General features: G+C 42.9%; 1 long non-coding RNA gene across 1 annotated transcript in view; it reads left to right on the top strand.

The window, feature by feature from the left end:
* LOC125395410 (uncharacterized) overlaps positions 1 to 6,990 on the top strand; it is a 31,167-nt gene extending 24,177 nt beyond the window's left edge. Inside the window, exon 3 of the long non-coding RNA XR_007230548.3 lies at positions 6,869 to 6,990. This is a non-coding gene — a long non-coding RNA (uncharacterized LOC125395410). The remainder of the gene's footprint in view (positions 1 to 6,868) is intronic.
* The last annotated feature ends 14,063 nt before the right edge of the window (positions 6,991 to 21,053 follow it).

The raw sequence follows: 21,053 nt of genomic DNA, 5'->3' as shown, positions 1-21,053 counted from the left end.
GAATTTAACATTAATTTAACCTTCTATAGAAAAAAATCATATTAAATACATTGAAAAGATAAGGCACAGCCTATAACAAGATAATCAACACTCATATAACCAACAAAGATGAGTTACCAATATGTATGAACCGCCAGGGGCATTGACTGAAAATAAACAGAAACTCAAATTATCAGTAGATACAGAAAAGATATCCTACCTCCAGAATTGTTAGGGAAAAATAAGTCAAATTGAAATTATTACACACTCTACCTAAATTCTCATGCAAAGGAATAGCAAGTGATGATTCAGAAGTGAGTATGGCTGAGACACTCAGAACCCAGACACAGGACCTGTATGTTTCAGAATGCCTTTCTATGCTACTAGGGGAACTTAAGTGTGGACAGACGTTTCTGTCTTACCTAGTCCCATAGCTGTTCAGTGCCAAAGAAACACACAGATTCTTATATTAATTATAAGCTGTTTGGCCTATTAGCTCAGGCTTATTATTAACTAGCTCTTATAACTTAAATTAACCCATAATTTTTGTCTATGTTTAACCATGTGGCTTGATACCTTTTATCAGTGAGGCATTCTCATCTTGCTTCCTCTGTGTCTGGTTGGTGACTGCATCTCTGCCTTTCCTCTTTCCAGAATTCTCCTAGTCTAGTTACCTCACCTATACTTCCTGTCTGGCTACTGGCCAATCAGTGTTTTATTAAACCAATATGAGTGACTAATCTTTACAGTGTACAAGAGCATTATTCCACAGCACCTAAGAACCATTTTCTTTACACATCTGATATCAAAAGTGTATGGATTTTTCTTACATCAGCTTTTATACCAACTGTTTATACTCTGACTGGATTTATATGACCCAGAACAATTTAGAAGCCAGGTAAGGTAACACATGTGTATAACCCCAACACTGGGAAAGGAGAGCCTGGAGGATCAAGGGCAGTAGATTACATAGTAAAACCCTGACTCAAAACAGCAACAAAACTCCCCACTATGCAGTAACCTCTACTGGTCCTCAGATTCAACACCAGACTTTTGTGCTGCGGGACTGCCCTCTCTAAGACACAAGACACCTGTGTACCAGGGCATGTCCACTCCTGTCTGACTTGGCTACCTTCAGTGACTTAGCCATGGTCACCTAGGGATAAGTACATAATAAAATGTCTATGAGAAACCCTAAAACAGGGATGGAGAGCTAGTACTTCTCCCAGAGTTTGGGAGGTGGTGGGCAGAAAGGGTGTTAACAGCTAGAAGATTCCTAATAGAAAAAAAATCCTAAAGCAAATATGAAAAGAGGTAAAGAGGCTTAAACTTGATCACAGTCTAGGATGGTAGTGCATCTAATAAAGATGCTTACAGCCAGATACCTAGGTCTATTTCAGGAACCATATGAGGTAGAAGGAAGGAACCAAGTCCGCAAAGCTTTCCTTGATCTCCATACAGGGACCATCACATACACCACACACACATACACACACACACACACACACACACACACACACACACACACACACACACACACAAAACAATAAGCAGCATATATATTTGGTTTTCCGAGATAGTTTTTCTCATGTAACAACCCTGGCTGTACTGAAACTCACTCTGTAGACCAGGCTGGCATTGAACTCAAAGATCTGCCTGCCTCTACCTTCCAAGTGTTGGGATTAAAGTCGTGTGCCACCGTGTCCCGGCTGTAAAATATTTTAAAGGGTTTATGGGTGAAGAACTGCATTCAATGTTACTCTCTCACTACCCTGTATTATATATCTATAAAGACAACCCTAAAAATGATCCACTCTGGAATAAAGAATCACCTTTAGTTCTTGAACAGAAAAGACAAATGACTGAAAGGCTAGAGGGAGCCTTTCTGGGTGGTGCTGCAAAGGTCAAAAGGGACGTGTGAGATTAGAACCAAGCTCCATCAGAGACTGGTGCAGCAGGGCACTGACTAGCAGAGTAAACTAAGGATGTAGAGGATGGAGGGAGGGGGAGGAGTCAGAGGGTACAGTAAGGAGCAGAATTCCTGATAAATGACTTTACAGATGACCTGGGCAAGGCATGATAGGGAAGTGTGAAGACCAGGGTCTCTCCAGCCAGCCTAGCCTGGCTTTAAATCACCATTTGTCTCTAACTAGTTAAGTGACCTTTCTGGATTGCATTCTTCCCTCTTTCTCATTCTCCCTTCTGGTCCAGAGCCGTAAGCAGGGCTTCTGTCAAAAGATGGATGGAAGGATTAAATGCAATGATCTGGGTAAAATATTTAATACAGTGCCTGGAAAAGAGTAGGCATATTATGAAGATCAGGTAGAGTAGAGCATCCCTCTGGGCCCCAGGAGGAAACTGAGACCAGAGTGTCTGTTTACTCAATGAGAACTTAGCAGGAGGAGTGGATTTTCCAGGTACTATGAAGCGTGAGAAAAAGAGAGAGGGAGATTGAGGCAGCCTGGAGGTCGACCGCTAGCATCTTCTGGTGTTAGCCCTGAAGGATGAAGAGTAAGATGAAAAGAGATTGTACCCAAATCCTTGCATTCCTTAAGAAGTTACCATGACCTGGGTGTTTAAACAGTAGAAATTTATCTCTCCACAGTCTCAAGGGCTAAACATTTATAATCAAAGTGTTCAGACCAGCTCCTTCTGAAGGCTTTAAGGGAAAGGTTGTTCCTGCCTCTTCCCCAGCACTTGCTGTTCCTTGGCTTATCCTAGCATCTCAACAGCTCTTTCCCAGTCAGCTCACAGTCTCCTCCTTTTCTGTCCTGGCTTCCCCTCTGCAGAGAGCAGTTTGCAGAGCAGAGCTTCCTCTGCCCCAGCGAAACTTCACCGTAACTAATTATTTCTAAAGACCCTGTCCATGTGTGTGGTCAGGTTCACAGTATTGTGGGAGTTGGGTTTGAACTTGGTCAGGTGGCATGATCCAGCCCATCAGAGATAACACTTTGAGTAAGAAGTCTTAGTCATTCAGGTGGGTTGAATATTGGCTAGGACTGTCCTGGAATACCTGTGTTACAGCCCCGGAGTCTCCTGCTCAGCCCCTACCTTAGGTATCAGCAGGGACAGAGAGAAAAAAGGAGAAAGACCTTCTTTCCTTCTTCCTCTCCTCTGTCTCCCACCAATGTCTCCTGCTGGCCAAATAGCTAGAATTCAATTGACGTAGGAATCTAGGAAACTTTTGCAAAAGTCAGTCGTCCTTCTTCCTTTGTCTGAAGCGCACACTAAAGACAGACAGACAGACAGACAGTCCATAGAAACTGCTGCAGGAACTGCTTGGAACTCCCTCCTCAGCTGAAGTTAAGGGTAGAGCTGAGAGGATTTGGAATTAGAAAGCAAGAAATGTCCAGTAAGGAACAGGACGGACATACTTGCTGACACGGGTGTTGAACACAAGCAGAGCAGAGAGTGAATGCTGTTTGAACTTCAAGCTGCAGTGTGTGCTAAGAGGAAACAGCGGAATGAGTGATGTAGAAATAGCTGTGAGATGGAGGTAGCAGAGATTCGATGAACTGGTTACTCTTTGGTTAGCTGCTTTTCTCACTTTTATGATGAAGGTTACTTGACTAAGCGATTTAAAGGAAGGGTTTCTTTAGATCCACAGTTTGAGGAGGGTAGAGTCGGCCTTGGTGAGAATGGCAGAGTGATGGGGTTTGAGGCAGCTGGCCGCATTGCATCTGCAGGCAGGATCAGAAAGAGATGAATTCTGGCACTCAGTTCACTTTGCTCAGTTCAGGACACCAGGCCATGTATGGTGTCACCATCATTTAGGGTAGGTCTTCCCATCTCAGTTTACCTAATCTTTATCGTCCCCAGATATGTCCAGAGATTTATTCTGTCATGATTCCACATCCTATCAACATCATCCACATCCTATAGATATCTACAATCTATCAACATCTACATCCTATCAATATCTACATCCTATCAACATCTACATCCTATCAGTATCTGCATCCTGTCAACATCTACATCCTATCAATATCTGCATCCTGTCAACATCTACATCCTATCAATATCTGCATCCTGTCAATATCTACATCCTGTCAACATCTGCATCTTATCAACATCATCTACATCTTATCAAAATCTACAGTCTATCAATATCTGCATCCTATCAAGGTCTACATCCTATCAACATCATCTACATGCTATCGAGATCTACAACCTGTCAACATCTATATCCTATCAACATCTACATCCTGTAAACATCTATATCCTATCAACATCTACATCCTATCAACATCATCTACATTCTATCAACATCTATAGCCTATAGACATCTACATCCTATCTACAGCTACATCTTACCATTATCTACATCTACAGCCTATCGTTATACACATCCTATCTACATCTGCATCCTATCAACATCTACATCCTATCTTCATCGACATCCTATCTACATCGACATTCTATCTACATCTGCATCTTATGTACATCTGCATCCTATCGTCATCTACATCCTATCTGCATCCTTTCTACATCTACATCCTACTTCTATGGTACAAACAATAGCATCATCATGGCCCCTTTGGGAATACACATCGAAGGTGGGCATTAAGTAGGTATCTTCGACAGGTGCTCATTTCATCCATCAAGTACCCCTTCCTTTGAAGTACAGACTTTTTGTGATTGGCGGGTTCGCCACGTGTCCTAAAAGGCATCACTCAAAGACTCTACCAGCGTCGCTTGCATGGTGTTTGAAATTATGAAGCCACAGCTTCTGATCAGCTGGGGCTGAAGAATCAGCCACGATTAACAAGACATCAACACTACTGAAGTGAAACCTGGGCTTAACGAGGAAATTTGGCATTGGTTATCAGGGGCTAAAATATAAGCACCATTGAGGTTAAAAAAAAATCTTCTGGGGTAATTTCTCAAGGAAACAGTAGAAGCCGTAGTTCGGCGTGGGAGCAGGGCTGCATCTCAGGCTAAAAGCTCAACTTAGTATCTAAGAATTTCCTAAGTTGTTCTGGTTTTGAAGACACGACGAGGTTAAGGAGAACTGCTGAGGCTTTGCAGGTGGGAGGCCAGGAGAGGCCACTGGGGAAAGAGCGACCTCAGCTGCAGTGAGGACCTCATCATGCCCAAGTCTCACAGGGCGGCCACAAAGCACAGTGGCAGATGTGGAGTGGAAGCTACCCCGAGCCTATAAGACAAGCTGTGCTTCCAACAACAGAGCAGGAGACATGGAGCTTCCTGCGTGCTTTCGAGCCCAGAAGATGACGAATGAGCTCCAGATGAGCTCCACTGATCTACAGGATTTTATTTACATTGCTGGATGCTGGCTTTGTTTTGATTTGATTCTAACTGTGCTCCAATTATTCCCTTTTAGAATACAAAGCAGTTAACTTTTTTTTTATTTATTTTACAGGCATCCAAAGTTAAGATACTTAACTTGCAATTTATTTAGGGGTTCCCAGCTCACTGTGGGTAGCAGCATCCTCCCTAGGCAGATCTCCCTGAGTTGGTGAGAAAGGTGGCACAATCCTTTAACCCCAGCTCTCAAGGCATAGGAGGGTAGATCTCTGAGTGCCAGGCCAGAGTGAGTTCTAGGACAGCCAGGGCTACTCAGAGGGGAGAAAAAAAAAGAAACGAAACAAAAACAGAGAGAGGGGGAGGGAAAGAGTAGAGAGAGAGAGAGAGAGAGAGAGAGAGAGAGAGAGAGGAAGGAAGAGGAGGAGGAGGAGAAAGGAAGGAAGGAAGGAAGGAAGGAAGGAAGGAAGGAAGGAAGGAAGGAAGGAAGGAAAGAAGGAAGGGAAGGAGCTGAACAAACCAGGAAGCAGTACTTCTCATGGTCCTGCTTCAAACTCCTGCTTTGGTTTTGATGATAGGCTGTTATCTATAAGCCAAATAAGCACTTTCCTCTCCCATGTTGGTTTTGGTCTGAGTAATTTACCACATCAATAGAAAGCTAACTAAGACAGAGACCAAATGGCAGTCCTAGAGACAAAGGAGAAAGCTCATCCACTTTAGAATCATAGATGTTCCTCCCTCAGAATCCATTGAGGTGCTAATTAGTGCTCAGCTTCATCCTGGGATTTCAAGACAATGCTTGTAAATTGGACAGCACCTGTTAGGCATCTGGTCACAAGTAATCCTATTAAGAATAATGACAACAGTAACCAAGGTGGCATATACAAAGACTCCCCAGGATAAAGGGAAAGAAGAAAGTAAAAAGCTAGGGAAACCCTAAAATGGGTAGAAATGATGGGAAGGGAGGAAGGAAGGGAGGGAGGAAGGGAGGAAGGGAAGGAGGAAGAGGGAGGGAAGAAAGAAAGGAAGGAAAGAAAGAAGGAAAAAAGGGGAAGAAAGGAAGAAAAGAAGGAAGGGAGGGAGGAAAAGGAAGTAAGAAAGAAAAGAAGGAAGGAAAGAAGAAAAAGAAAGGCAGGAAGAAAGGAAGGCAGGAAGGAAGGACAGAAAGAACAACAGAGAAGAAATTACAGGAAGGGAAGGGCAAGAACAAACGAAGTTAAGATTCTTTGCTGAGAGGTGTTTTGGGTCTCTGTGAAAAGTCACTCCACAGCCTGTAGCAAGCTTTAGTGCCTCTGACCCTGCCACCATTGTAGCCACACCTTCGGATCTTATAAAGGATCAAATGTTCACTCTCCCAGGTTAGGAGGTGCCCATACAACCTATTCTCAACCTTCCATCTCCTTTCAGAAAGACAAAAGGCAAACAGGCACACCTACAGAATCCTCCTTAATGCTTCAATGCATAGCAACAGCTTGCTGAAGTTGTGATCCCCTGGGGTGTAGATGCCCAGGCCATCTGTGCTGTACTGATGCCCATCAAGGGCAGTGGCAGGAGGAGCTTGGAGAAGAACGGGGATGCTTTCAGGGACAGACAGTGGGCATCACCTCTAACTTCCATTTCTGCCCAGCTCTTGAAATGAAGCTCCAGCTTCCAGTCCACATCACCGTGAAGGTGGGACGTCAGAAGATCGAGGATCCGCCGAAGCTTGCTGAAGACAGTGAGGTGTGGTCAGACAGTGAGGTGTGGTCAGTGGCTAAGACCCTGAGGTATGGAGGTCTAGGCGAGGGGGGATGTGGAATGGAGGGAAGTTCTTAGGTGAAAGCAGATTTGTGTAGAGATAACATGCAAGGGGAGAAATGGAGAAACCCAGTGTTTGGTTTCCTGCCATCTTTCTGTCCTCATGGCCTTATTGAAAATTCCTCCCCTCCCACACCCTCCGGCTTGCCATACCCCCATCAAGGGTGGAGTGGCCTTTCTGTGAAGAAAATAGAGGTTGCAATGTTTGGCATATTAATTGAGAGCATATGCTCAAAATATTGTTTGCTATGGCTTGTGGGCTTATGATATTTAATTTAAAATAGATTTTCCTAAATAAAAAGAGACTTTATACAGATGGTGTTAAACACAAACCATTTTTGCTGCTCGACATTGTTAAAAAATATAATGCTTTTAAAGCATTTTCTAGTACCTTGGCCATTTTGGCAAGGATGGTGTGTTCCATGGAGATGGGGGCTTGGCACAAGGACAAGATGGCCCACATGCCATCGGCACAGACCCCTCCTCAGAGCCACTTTTATTTCCAACCATTTGATTGCACTTTGGTGTAGTCATTTTCCTTCACCAAGTTGGATTTGAATCCAAGAAAGCATCACCCTAGGGATCAGCCAGTTCAAATGACAGCAGCAAATTCTTTGCGATGTCACCCTGTTCAATACAAATGTCTGTTTCCTCAGCAAATGCCCAGCGAGGCTAGGCCAGGTACTTGCAGATTAGGCCAGGACTTCTGGATTCTCTGCATCTCCTCTAAGTGGGAATTCATGAAGCTGTCTGTCCTCTTTGCCTCTTTCTTGCTTAGCCGTGATGTTTAACCGAACACATGTAAAACTAATATACCTTTAAACTCATCTCACTAAGGATTGTACCAGAAAGAGTTCAACATGGTTTGTTTGCTTTATCTGGTTACATTTAAAATTTTCAGAACAGCTGGGGTTACAGTTCAGTGGCAAGCAAGCTCAAGGTCCCACAGTTCAACCCCCAGAACCCTTTGGGAAACACACACACACACACACACACACACACACAGGTTGCTGATCCCTTAAGTTGCTCATTGAGAAGAATGAAATATTCATTTGCAGGCTGCTGTGCAGAGTGGAACCCGTCTGATCTACTCCAGCCGCTACCTTCTGCCCATCCTTGCTGCCTAGGGCTGGCGTCATGCAAGCTAGAATGTGATCTCAGGACAGCTCATTCTTCTCCACCAAATCTGTGCTGTTTGCTCTTACAAAGCACTGTCATCTGCTAAACTTTTGCTGGAAAAGGTGACGCTTGAGAAATGGTTTTGTATGAGTTCAGGACAGTCAAGAAAGCTAATAGCAGTTTCTAGATTGTCAGTAATCTTTTCCTAGGATGGCCAAGAAGAAACAACCCACTTCCTGATTGGGGTTCAAAGAAATGTCGAGGGTCCCCAAACCATTGTCCCTCACATACTGCCATCTGCAATTAGGAATGCGTCAAGGTGGCATGGTTTGTTTTTCTAGTTCAGTGACCTTCAACAACACCTATAATAAATTAGGCTTTGAAAGCCCGTGAAGGGTGATGGGAAAGAGTTACATTACCCTGAGCCGGTACCTCCAGGAAACAATGCTAGTTCACAGCCCTAGCTTCTCTGTGGCTTTCTGTGGCTTTGTTTGCAGGGATATAAACAGAACTTAGGTGAAGCAGACGGATCATGAAATCACAAGGGGCAATTCTACTGGGGAAACTGTCATTTTCGCCCCAGAAGTGAGGAATTACGTGCGCAAGTGGCTTAGGAACCATAATCCAGTATGTGGGGAACTTGGTGAGCAAGTGGCATACCTGACCCGGGGAAATGAACAGAAGCCTGCCAAGGCTTGAGTGAGTCAGAACACACACCTGGCAGGATTAAGGAAGCTAGAGGGTGCTTTCGCCAGTTCTGGTGCAGGCAAGACCCTTTGCAATTCAATGTTGAGAAACTCAAAGGAGTTGTTTAACCCACGCTGGGGTGAGCAGGAAAGCAAGCACACATTTGGAAAATTCATACCTCAGTGGTTGTCTCTCAGTGAATGAGATGGAAGTTAAGCCTCTTTACCAGATTTTGAAGAAGAGCAGGGGGGTCAGGTAGCGGGAGATGATTGGCAGGTCACGTGGCATACACTTGTAATCCTGGACTTGTCTGAGGATACATCGTAATACCCTCTCAAAGAGGTGATGGTGAGGTGTGCATCATAGTAAAATAAATATTCCTTTATTGATAAGGACAGAGCTGTTCTTTACAGATAAACATCTAATCAATAGAAATTTCAAAATTAAAAGCACTCCCAGGCTCGGTGTTCCACACTATCGTTAGCTGTGGTCTAGAGACTTTCAAAGATGAGTGAGGACAAGGGCTGAATGCGGCGTGCAGTTCTGTGCTGACTTTCCTTGCATTTGCATCCTCGCTATGGACGTTATTTTGAAATGTTAAACTTGCAGCTACGTCATTGCTCTTGAGGGTCCAGGGTTATGAGTCAGGGATGGGTAGAATCTTATTCAATCCTTCCTTTGTTTTTCAGCATGCAGTTTCCGGTGTTCTGATGTATTGTAAACAGATTTGACGAAGCAACATCTAGGGTAAATGTTAGTGTTCAAGTAGTATTGCTGTTACTGATACTCATATAGAATAACTCAGGGGGGCCTTAGCAAATTCTCTGGGGCCTATGATGGAGGTAGGAAATGGGGGTAAACTCCAGAGAGGGAGAGGCCTTCTCACCGTCTGAACAGTAGCTACGCATTGTGTTTCCTAATAGGTGTGACTGAAATAGTTAGTAAAATAGAGAACGTGAAAAGGAATTGTGCAAAAATACCAGACATTTAACCAAATTGTACAGGGCTGCCAATGACCTGCTCGATGCCTGCCACCTCTAATTTCTAAGCACGCTATTCTAAGCAGGTCTGTTTTTGTAGCGCATAAATGCATGTGGCATCTCCTGGGTTATTTGGACCAAATACTATAATTCTTCAAGTTCAGTAGCCTGTTTTAGGAACGACAGAAAAACCCTAGTTCATGTGGTGATATGGAACCAGGGGAGATGTCAAAATGACAGTGGTGGAAGCAAAATTCTAGGACGGGCCCGGCCCTAGGTGATCCTTAGGGAACCCAAAAGATATGATTTGATAAAAATAATCGCAAACGCTGCTGTTAATGAGGGTGTTCATCACAAGCACAGGCAATAGTTTTTTTTTTTAAAAAAAAATACACAGCAGACAGGCTCACTGGTGGAGGCTAGGGATCCTCCACAGTTAGCCCCTTTCCATGTCCAGGCAAAGCCTCGGGATCCCCAGGGCACCCAGCTGTCCAGGCATCCTGAACTAGGCCATTGTCACTAGTCCTTGAGATCTGGTTGTTAACGCTAGCCTTATCCACATCCGTATCCACAAATAAGTGAATTGAATGTAGGGGAAGGATGTGTGGATTGAGGAAGAGACCATAAAAAGCATCCTGCTTGTAAAAGCTGAGAATCCACCCTGGTGAGCGTAATCACGTAGAGGCCTGTCTTTTCTGTGCAACACAGAAAATCTGTGGGATTATAACCGCACTCCTCTAGGGCCTATGACAATAACCGTATCACAGCGCACTGAACATCCTTATGTATGTATGGTTCCTTCCATGAGTCAACACTTACAGAGTGTTTTTTGTCTTGTCTTGGTTTCCCCTGGAAAGCACTGTTTGAGATGTGCTGGTTATAGACATGTTGAGCACATTTGCTATAGAATATGAGCTTGGGAAAGCTCAGTGAGAGAGTGGGAAGAATGGCATATGGGAACAACAAAGTTGATAGGAAGATCTCAAGTCAGGAATATTGTTGTTGCCAGTCTCTGAGTGGTTTCTAAAACAGCAACTCTCAGCTTGTGGGTTGTGACCCCGTGGAGGGAGGGTGAAAGACCCTTTAACAGGGGTCTAATATCAGATATCCCACATATCAGATATTTAGACTACAATTCGAAAAGTAGCAAAATTACAGTCATGAAGTAACAATGAAATACGTTTATGGTTGGGGGTCACCTCAGCATGAGGAACTGTATTAAAAGGTCACAGCATTAGGAAGGTTCAGAACTACTGTCCTACGGTGACATGCAGAGGGGTAGCTGTGGAAAAGTTTCAGAGATGCCATCTGTGAACCAGCCCAACACTGGCTAATAAAGAGAGAGTCACACTTTAGACCCTCTCCACTGTAGAGACAGAAAATATGGTCACTGCCATTGCCTAGCCCATCATGGCATGATGCCCTTCCTGGGCACAGGGTGCCATTCCTGCTAGAACGCTACCTATCATGATATTTCCCAAGCTATCCCCTCCCTACATAGAATCCTCTTTGCTTTCTCCATCCTTCTCAAACTTATGAATTCCTCTGTAAGTATTACTTTGATAACAATAACACAAAAGAACTCAAGCCCACAGAATTCTGATTCCTTGCTGGACTATACTTAATGTCTTCCTTTGTGGCAATATTTAGATAGATATGTAAAAACAAATATGTTTACTATCCTTATCCACTAAATATTATGTGCTTAACTTTTACTTTTTTGACAAATTTTACTTGACTTTAAAGAGTATATATTATTATATAATATAATGTAATATATTTTTGAAGGAATAATTGCCTTATTTATGGATACATAACCAATTACTTGCAGTTTTTGTTTTAGAGTAGGGTTGTGTATGTTGCCCAAGCTGAGAACGATGGTTTAATCAATCCTCCTGCCTCAGCTTCCCAAGTAGCTGGGGTTACAGGAACATGTTATAGTGCCGCTCCTTATAATTCATTCTTTACCAAATATTTTATTTTTTTAAATTATGTATAGGTGTGTGTGTGTGTGTGCATGCGCGCGCACATGCATGTGTATGTGCACGTGTGTGTGTGTTTGCATGTGGGTATGTGCATGATGGCGATGCCTGGGACAGTCAGAGACATCGGATTCCCAGGAGCTGGAGCTATCAAGGGTTGGGAGGTGCCCAACTATAGGTGCTAGGAACAAACTCAGGTTCTCTGGAAGAACAGCAAATGCTCTTAACCAATAATCCATCAAATACCATGCAGGAACTAAAGCAGGGAAGGGAAGGGAATAGATAAGAATAAATTCAAGCAGGGTTATGGCAAAAGCCTCTATGAAGCATTAACACCTGGATGGCAGGACAGAAGGACTCAGTAAGAGCGTGGGCACTAGGGCATGCATTCTGGGTTTGTTTCAGGACCAGGAAGCTGGGTGAACAGCATGATCGAGAGAAAACATGACTTGTGCCAGCTGTAGAGGAAGGCAGAAGATGTAGGACGCTTGCATTGAACAGCAAAAGATTGTGAGACTTGCCATCAGCAGAATAAAGCTACCTTGGCTTCTCAGTGGCCTGGCAATAGGCAGGGAGGCAGGGAGAGCAGGGCCAAGGGGTTGCATACCCAGGGCTGTACATCCGGGGCATTGATTTGCAAATGTTCCCCTCTAGTTTACTCTGATAGGATTTTAGCCTACTGGGAGCTCCCATTGACATTTTTAAGTTAACACCTACAATTTCTTAATCTACATAACTAGAAAAAATGTAATTTCTGTTTATTATAAATAATGACATCTTAAATGAAACTCTTCAAGATCATCAATTGAATCTAAATAGTAACTTATTAAACACCATTAAATTCTAGTATTCATTTTAAAAATACATTAATGAGATCTTCCATGACAGTCAAGGTTTTTTTTTTAATCTTTCAATTGCTATTATGTTTTCTCCACAGATTTTTATACTAATGTAACATGTTTTAATGTTTCAAGATCTTTTCTTGATTATCCTGGCATAATTCTCTCCTTCAAAAATACATGTAAAATTTAAGATTAAAAACAAATCCTGTGGTTCTAAAACTCTTACTACCAACTGCTTCTGGATGGATTATAATCATAATTACTAACAGAATTCACCAAAACAGGTTAAACAGGTTAGAAATGCTATTGAATAATGATAAGTCATAAGCATAGTTTTACTAGAAATACATGTCTTTGGGAGAGTGATGAGGCCTAACGCTCCCTCCCTTTGCTGGACTGTATTTACTGCAAGGATGAGAGAGGACTTGGCATCAACTGAATTCCTGTTTTTATGTTTATTGATGTAGGTGCTGAGGAAACTTATTCACAAAACTTATGTAAGCAGAAAGGAAAGGGGTTTTGTTACAGCTAGCCCTGTCCATGCTTGAATTCCTTTCGAATTATAAGCCACAATTCAACAAGCTACTCTTCCTGCAGAATAAGTTCCAAAGATAAAGCAGTGTTACCCAACCCTGGACTTATATTTCCACATAAAGGCTGAGAAACCTTAAAAAAGAAAAACAACTGGACACATCTTCCTAGGAACCCAGTGGTTACAGCTCACAGAAACCCAGCTGCTGTGCAGCAAGCACTTGAGCAACTGGCGTGCTAAATAGAAACATTGCTGGCTCAGCGAATTCCCAGAGTTGGGTCAGGGAAATACTGTTCCCAACTGGTGACATAGGCATAAGACTGGACCCTCATAGACTCTAGCAGGATGGAGTCAGCCACCAGCCAGAGCCACATGCTGGGTCAAAGGCTTGACTCACGCAGTAAGAGGAGGCTACAGATGAACAAAAAGTCAAGTCCAGACTGGGAAAACCTCTGAAGAGAAACAATATGTTTAAATAGGCTTGGGTGCTGAAGAAGCAAAAAAGAAAGAAATTGCTGACAGTATGCTGTCAAAATTAAACAAGTAGGTCACAAAAGAAAGTAGCTGCCTAACTTTGCCAAGACAAGGTAAGACAATCCTTCAAAATGTCCCACTTCATAAAAAAAAGTCTATCAGATAATCTAGACCTGCAAGTTGAAGATGGTTACTCCAACATTCAGAGGAATCTTCGGTGACTGTTCAGGCAGCCAACTGTTTCTGTCATTTCTATAGTTTTGGAATTTGCTTGCTCTGTACTTCCTGTTTACTCAGATAATATTTATTATATTCTTCTCAGATCTTTGATGAGGTTGAAGATCAGATAACGATAGTTACAATTTTTCTGGTTACCAAATTCAGAAAAGAAACTTACACAAGAGATGTAAAGTTTATAAGATTGAGAAACATAAAAATTTAAGTTGTTTATTTAAGAAGATGTTTTAAGATCTGAAAATATATTTTTAGGATGGTAATACAAGTAATGATAGAAAATGATTTAGGCATAAAACTTTGGACTCACTAAGATAGGATAGATAATAAAGTACTTTCTGCATTTGCCAATACTTATAGAGTAGACACTGTGAATATAATTCTTCTCTGATAATTGTTCTTATTGTATATAGTTTTATTATGTTAGAGTTAAAACCTTTCCTTATTATTTAGACAAAAAGGGGGCAATGTTGTGGGATGTTTGTACACTGTGTGAAGATATATTGCTGTGATTGCTTCAATAAATAATAGCCAATAGCTAGGTAAGAGTCATAACCAGGACTTCAGGCAGGGAGAGAGGAAGTATGAAATGAATTTAAGCATGAGAGAGATGCAAAACGAGTTGGATTCACAGAATGGGATAGAGGTAAAAGCCACATGGTAGAAGGTAGCTTAATAAAAATAAGGGTAAATTTAAGTTATAAGAGATAATTATGAACAAGTCTGCTATAAGCCAAGCTTTCATAATTAATAAGAAGTGTTCCTGTCCTTATTTGGTAGCTGGCTAGCAGGACAGGGCAACACTCACTGTGGACCAGTTCATCTAATTTTGTCTTCAAGTTAGTTATGCACAACACACTAGGAAAGGCCCAGCTCACTCAGTCATATCTGTTTTCCTTTCCAGTACTTCACTAAGGAGCCTCAAGGGTGTTTACCACATGGCATGGTCCTAAGTCAGAGAATGGATACTGCCTGGGTTTTTTTCTGAGTGAGAGATGAGGCAAGGACCATAGAACACAATTCTAGGAGATGAGCCCATTGAAAAGATTTGGGATCACAGTGGTTCCAGTTCATGAGCAAGTTAATGTCGTTCAGAGAATTTCTCTGTCTAGACTTGGTAGCAGATATTAAGAAGCCCCTACTAGAAAGCATCTCCCACATGAATACCTTCTGCACACAGCTGTCCTGCCTTTCTTCCTGTCTACCACATTAAACCACAGACCATGTCCCCCACTAGGGCCAAGACAAAGCCTTTGACATTCTCTCAGAATCGAAAGACTGCGTCTTAATTCACTCACTTTTCTTTATAAGTCACCCAGCCTCAGGTATTGTGTTATAGCCATAGTAAGGAGAGTAGGAGGCTGTCCCTACAAGGCAGCACATCTGAAGAAGGAAGAAGACTGAGGATTTAGATACCAGGGAAACTTTCATGTGATTCCACTGATCCAAAAGTCTTCTCATTTCAAATCTACTGGCTAAGATTTTATCAACAGAAGTGGAGAAAATTAAATCTGTCTAAAGAGAAAATGAGAGGCTGAGGTGTAAGGTCTGGCAATGGGATGGGTACAGGGTGAATGAGATGGAGAAAACCCAGGATAGACTGGATGTCTAGGGTGAGGGGGATGCACAGGAGGCTGTGACGCATGAATAAGCTTAATCTCCAGGGTTTAGATAACAAATACCTGCCCTGTGTTCGAGCAAAACTTGTTGGTGTTGGGCTGATCTTCTGGTTCATTCTGTGATATTGTCATCTCAACACTCATGATGAGATGTGGTTACTTCTAAGGTAACCACAAGCACAGAAGGGAAGGAGGGTGCAGTTTGAAACACTGTTGTCCTCCCAGGGATCCGTGACATTCTGCATACAGTCCCTGACCAGCATTGGTGGCCAAGCTCCTAACCAACTGCACAAGAGACCAATTTAAAAGTCACCACAACAATATTGCAAGGACTGCCCTTCTTGGCCATGCTCATGTTTGACATATAAAATTATGTGGAAAAGCTCCTGTTTGGCAAGATGAAATTACATAGGTTTACTGCAAATCAGTAGTTTAGAAAAAAAAAAAAAAGAATTTGATTCAGAAGAAAAAAAAAGTTGAGCAATACCAGGGTAGAAATATGAAAATGAGGCCGAAGAGAAGAAAGCCGATGTTGAAATGCATTACCCCTTGGCAGCCGTTCACATGTGTGTGTTCAGAGGGACAGCAGAGGAAGTCTACTTCCCAAAGTGACGCTGAACAGTCACAGTCACAGTCACAGTCACAGTCACAGTCACAGTCACAGTCACAGTCACACAGTGCACCTGCACACTCACAACATCACTGAAACTGCCCAGGAGATGAAAGAAAGAATGAGGAGACTAAGTCCATATTCAAAGAGCCATCTTTGGACCAATTAAATAGTCATCTATACTTTCTTTGTCATCTGCATAGGAAAAGACAGCAATTATGTTATTTCAGAACTGGCAAGGAATTCTTGAATAGAAAACAATGGAAGAAAACTTGAAAGACAAGATGGGCACATCTGAGAATTTGTGAAGTATTTTTGTCAGTAAACAATAGAAATGCAATTAGGAGGCAAGGCATAGATGGAGGAGGTTATTTAAGCTCATGGCTCAAGGGCAATAAACTTAACTTAAAATCTTATTATAAAGCTAAGATGTCGCTAACATGCTCCCTTAAGTAGCAAGAGGTAATGCAAGTGCATGCTGGAAATGCATGCAGCTCAGGAAGAAAATGATGTGCAAGGAAGGACAATATTTTTGTCCACTAAATTATCAGCTACATTAAGATGTTAGAAGTCAATGTCAACAAATTTTAATGAGATCAAAGATGTGATTGATTCCTTCCATAAAGAAATATAAGCTGGGCCAGTGAGATGACTCAGAGGGTAAAAGTACCTGCCTTCAAGTCAGGCATCCTCAGTTTGTTTCTCAGACCCCCACATGGTAGAAGGAGATGACCAACTCTGTAGTACTGTGGCACGCATTCTGTGGTGGTTTGAATAGGTATGACCCCCATAGGCCCATATGTTTGAATGCTTGGCACATAGGGAGTGGCACTACTAGAAGGTGTGTGGTTTTGTTGGAGGAAGTATGTCACTGGGGGGTGGGCTTTGAGGTCTCATATGATCAAGCTACACCCAGCATGGCACACAGTCTCCTGCTCCATGTAGATCAAGATGTAAAAATTTCAGCTTTTCCAGAACCATGTCTGCCTACACGCCATCATGCTTCTCACCATGATGACAATCAATTAATATGCTGAAACTGTAAGCCAGTCCCAATTAAATGTTTTCCTTTATAAGAGTTGCCATGGCTGTGGTGCCTCTTTACAGCAATAGAAACCCTAAGACACATGTCCACACATAGATACACACTACACGTGGTAGCAAGAATCCACAAGAGTCTGGGAGAGGATCAAAAACATTTATTTAGATGTAAAATGGGGGAAACACTCACTGATACAGGACAGGTTAGATGCCACCACAGTTGTCCTGCCCAAGGGAAAAGAGCACCAATAGCAAACCACCTGCTCCACTCCTACCATCCAAGTGAATGCGAGAGCAATAGCGTGAGAGAACCTCCCCCTCAGCTTATCAATTGTCATGTAGCAGACAAGACCACACCCTGGAGTTTGCTGACCTATGTTATTAGCTAAACGGATAGAAACCCCACGACAACACATCAGCATACCTACACATCTACAAATAAAGATTTTTTCTTTAAAATTTTTTTCTCCCACAATGTATTTTGATTATGGTTTTCTTCCCCTTCCCCAACTCGGCGCAGATACTTCCTGTCTCTACACATTCAACTTTATGTCTTTTCTCTCTTTTGAAAACTCCACAAAATCAAAAATCAAAAGAAACAAGCAAAAAAAAAAGTCAAAACAAAGCAAAACAAAACAAGCCCCATAGGCGCATGCATGCACACACACACACACACACACACACACACACGAGAGGTATTTTTGCATTAGCAAATTGGTCATGGACACGAGGACTGCCTGCTATATACCCAGTGACAGTCCATTGAAGAAAACTGATTTTCCTTTTGCCGATGAGTATCCATTGCAAATAACTTCCTGGTTAAGGGTGTGAGCCAGGGTTTCCTTCCCCATCTCAGCTGGGAGCCCATCTGTCCGGATCCTGTTCAGGTCTTGTGGATGCTGCCACAGTTCTTATGTGTCGGTCCTGTTGTGTCTGAAGATGTGGTTTCCTTGGAGTCATCCATCATCTCTGGCTCTCACATCCTTTGTGAGACGTGATGGGGACTTGGATGAAGACGTCTCATTCTGGACTGAGTGCTCCAATGTTTCTCACTCTTTTCACGTTGTCCAGTTGTAGGTCTCTGTATTAACTTCCATCTCCTGAAAGACCCTTCTCTGGTGAAGGCTGAGCAAGGCACTGATCTATGGTATGTCATTAGATAGGACATCATAGAGAATATATCTTAGTTGGGGTTTTTATTACTGTGGGGAGACACCATGACCATAGAAACTCTTACAAAGACAAGCATTTAATTGGGGCTGATTTACAGTTCAGAGCTTTTGTCCATTACCATCATGGTCTGGAAGCATGTTGGCACATAGACAGACAGGGTACTGGAGAAGTGGCTAGGTCAGCAGGAAGATAGAGTGGCCCTGGGTCTAGCTTGAGTTTCTGAAACCTCAAACTTTAACCCCAGTGATACTTCCTCCAACAATGCCACGCCTACTCCAATAAGGCCACACCCCTTAATGCTGCCACTCCCCATGTGACTGTGGGGACCATTTTTATGCAAGTCACCACAGACTTATTTTTGTTTGTTTGTTTGATTTTTGCTTTAGCAGAATAATACTATTAGGTTTTCCCTTAGTCTACAGACCTGTCTAGTCTCCCCAAGTGGCTTCTGGTCGTGGTGTTTATCACAGAAACAGAAACTTAACTAAGAAAGAATTCTGTTTAAAAAGCAGCAAAAGTTTGTGCTATTACATTTTTAATTTTTTTTTGCATTCACTTGTGTGTTGTGTGCGCAAGAGTGTACTTTTGTGGGGGCACTCATGTAGAGGTACAATGGCAACCCACAGAGGTGGAGCTCGGCTTGTGAGCCCCTTCATCTGCTGAGCCATCTCAACAGCCCTGTATTTACAATCTTCCTGAAGACATAAGAAGTTCCTAGCCTTCAAACCAGGCATGCCATTCCTGTGGGTAATCTCCAAGAAGCACCAAAGTTAAAATCTCTCTGTAAGAACTGTCTTTACAGCATATCTTACCGGACCAAAACTTAGAAAAACACCAATATCCTACAAAATTGAAGAGGAGATGCTCCAAATTTGGAAATTTTAGGAATTATATTCCATGAATCAATTAAACAGCAAATTTTCTAGAATTATTTTAATGAATAAAGAGTTATCATGATATAATTCTCAACTGAATCCAAGTAAAAAGCTTCACAGGGTAAACTGGTTTATTAAAAATGTGTTCATATAGAAGTATATATTTCTTGAATAATTGATTAAAATATTAAAATAGGAACTAGGACGATGACTCCATTAATTAAAAACCTGCGGGTCTAAATTCAATCTACAAAACTCAAATAAAAAGCTGGGCAGGGTAGCATGTGCTTAATCCCATTCTGGGGAGGTGGAGAACGGCCTGTCTCCATAAACCAGGTGAATGGCTTCTGAAGGATGGCACCTTGGGTTGACCTCTGGTATGTACACACATGCACATATGCACACGCAAACACACGTGCACAGGCATGCACATGTTCACAGGCACACATGCATGTACAAGCACATACACAGGCACATGCACACATGCACACACACACACACACACACATACATGCACGCGCACACACACTTAAAATAGAATATAGTCTATGAATTGTGTCTGTTCCGTTTTGTGCTCAACATTGTCCAATCCTTACTCTGCTGACCTAGGATGGGAAAGTTCAAGATGTGGTCACGGGGGCAGCCACTCTGGAACCTGGTCCTCGGGACTGGTAGAAATTCAGCCCAACTCATGCATTCACTAAGTTCCCAGTCTTCTCTCCAATGCTGAATCGACCCAGAGACGTTGGCAAAGTACTCTGCAGATAGCCGCCTGCTGGAGGTGTGAGGTGACAAGCCTTAGGTTGATTTCGAGGGTGCCCGTTACCAGGACAGTAAAGGAGTGTTGAAACTCAACACATCCTCTGAAACACTATCTCCGGGAGAGCACAGAGGCAGCCCACGGCTTGTTGTTCTTGCTGAAGGAGATCTGTCATTTTGATCAGGTAGAAATTACTCCTCATCACGGGCAGTTAACCTGTGGGCTGTTGCGTTCTGCCTCTGTCCAATCCATTCCAGTTTTATGACCCTCAATGGCCTCTTGTCTTCCTCAGACCCCAGGCCCACAGTAAATTCTGGGAATGGGACTGTAGCAGATTGCATGCCTCCCACCCAGGGCCTAGCTTCATGGCAACAGGCCCTGATTTGGGGGTCTGGTGGCAGCCAGAATGAGACACTGGTATTCTATTTCTCTCCTATTTTTTCGGGGGGGGGGGGTTGGTGAAAATTCTCTTTTGCAGCTTTCCAGGATGCTAGAGGTAGACCGGTCTAAGAAGTCTGGCTTCCCCAGTAAAGCTTTTCCTCCTTGGAAGAACAGAGAATTGTGAGGACAAAGCCTTTTGCATCTGCCTCTCTCCCAAGCCCACTGGAAGGTCACCTTGATGCCTGGACCCTTTGCCACCATCTTGGGACCACAACAAAGGTTTGAGGGCATCCCGGCGAAGTCTATCCAAAGCACTGAGGTTGTTCATCTATGGAACAAACTCTTCAGGGCCCGTGTGTGAATTCCTTGTGTATCTAAGGTCTTTGGTGGGTGGCTTTGCTCTCACTTGCAGCCTTGCCCCTTTATCAGTTGTTAGGAGACTACCAAGCTAGCCTGGGTTGATCATGACTTTAAGCCCAATTTCCCTGAACAGGGAACCTGCGCTAGCTGTTGTTAATTGTAACTGGGTTTAAAAGACTTCCTAGAAAACTGGCTCTGTGAGTGAAGGAGATCACACCAATAGCAGCTCTCCTGAGACAAGACTTCCTTCAGCTAAGTCTCTCAGAGTTAATGTGGTGGGGGATTTCCATCATTCCTCTCCTTGGCCCTCTTGGCGGGGGCATATCTGATGTCCTGCGGGTCTCAA

The sequence above is a fragment of the Myodes glareolus genome, chromosome 22, assembly GCF_982192425.1.
Source record: "Myodes glareolus chromosome 22, mMyoGla1.1, whole genome shotgun sequence".
Lineage (NCBI taxonomy): Eukaryota > Metazoa > Chordata > Mammalia > Rodentia > Cricetidae > Myodes > Myodes glareolus.
This window is presented reverse-complemented; position numbering and strand designations above follow the sequence as displayed.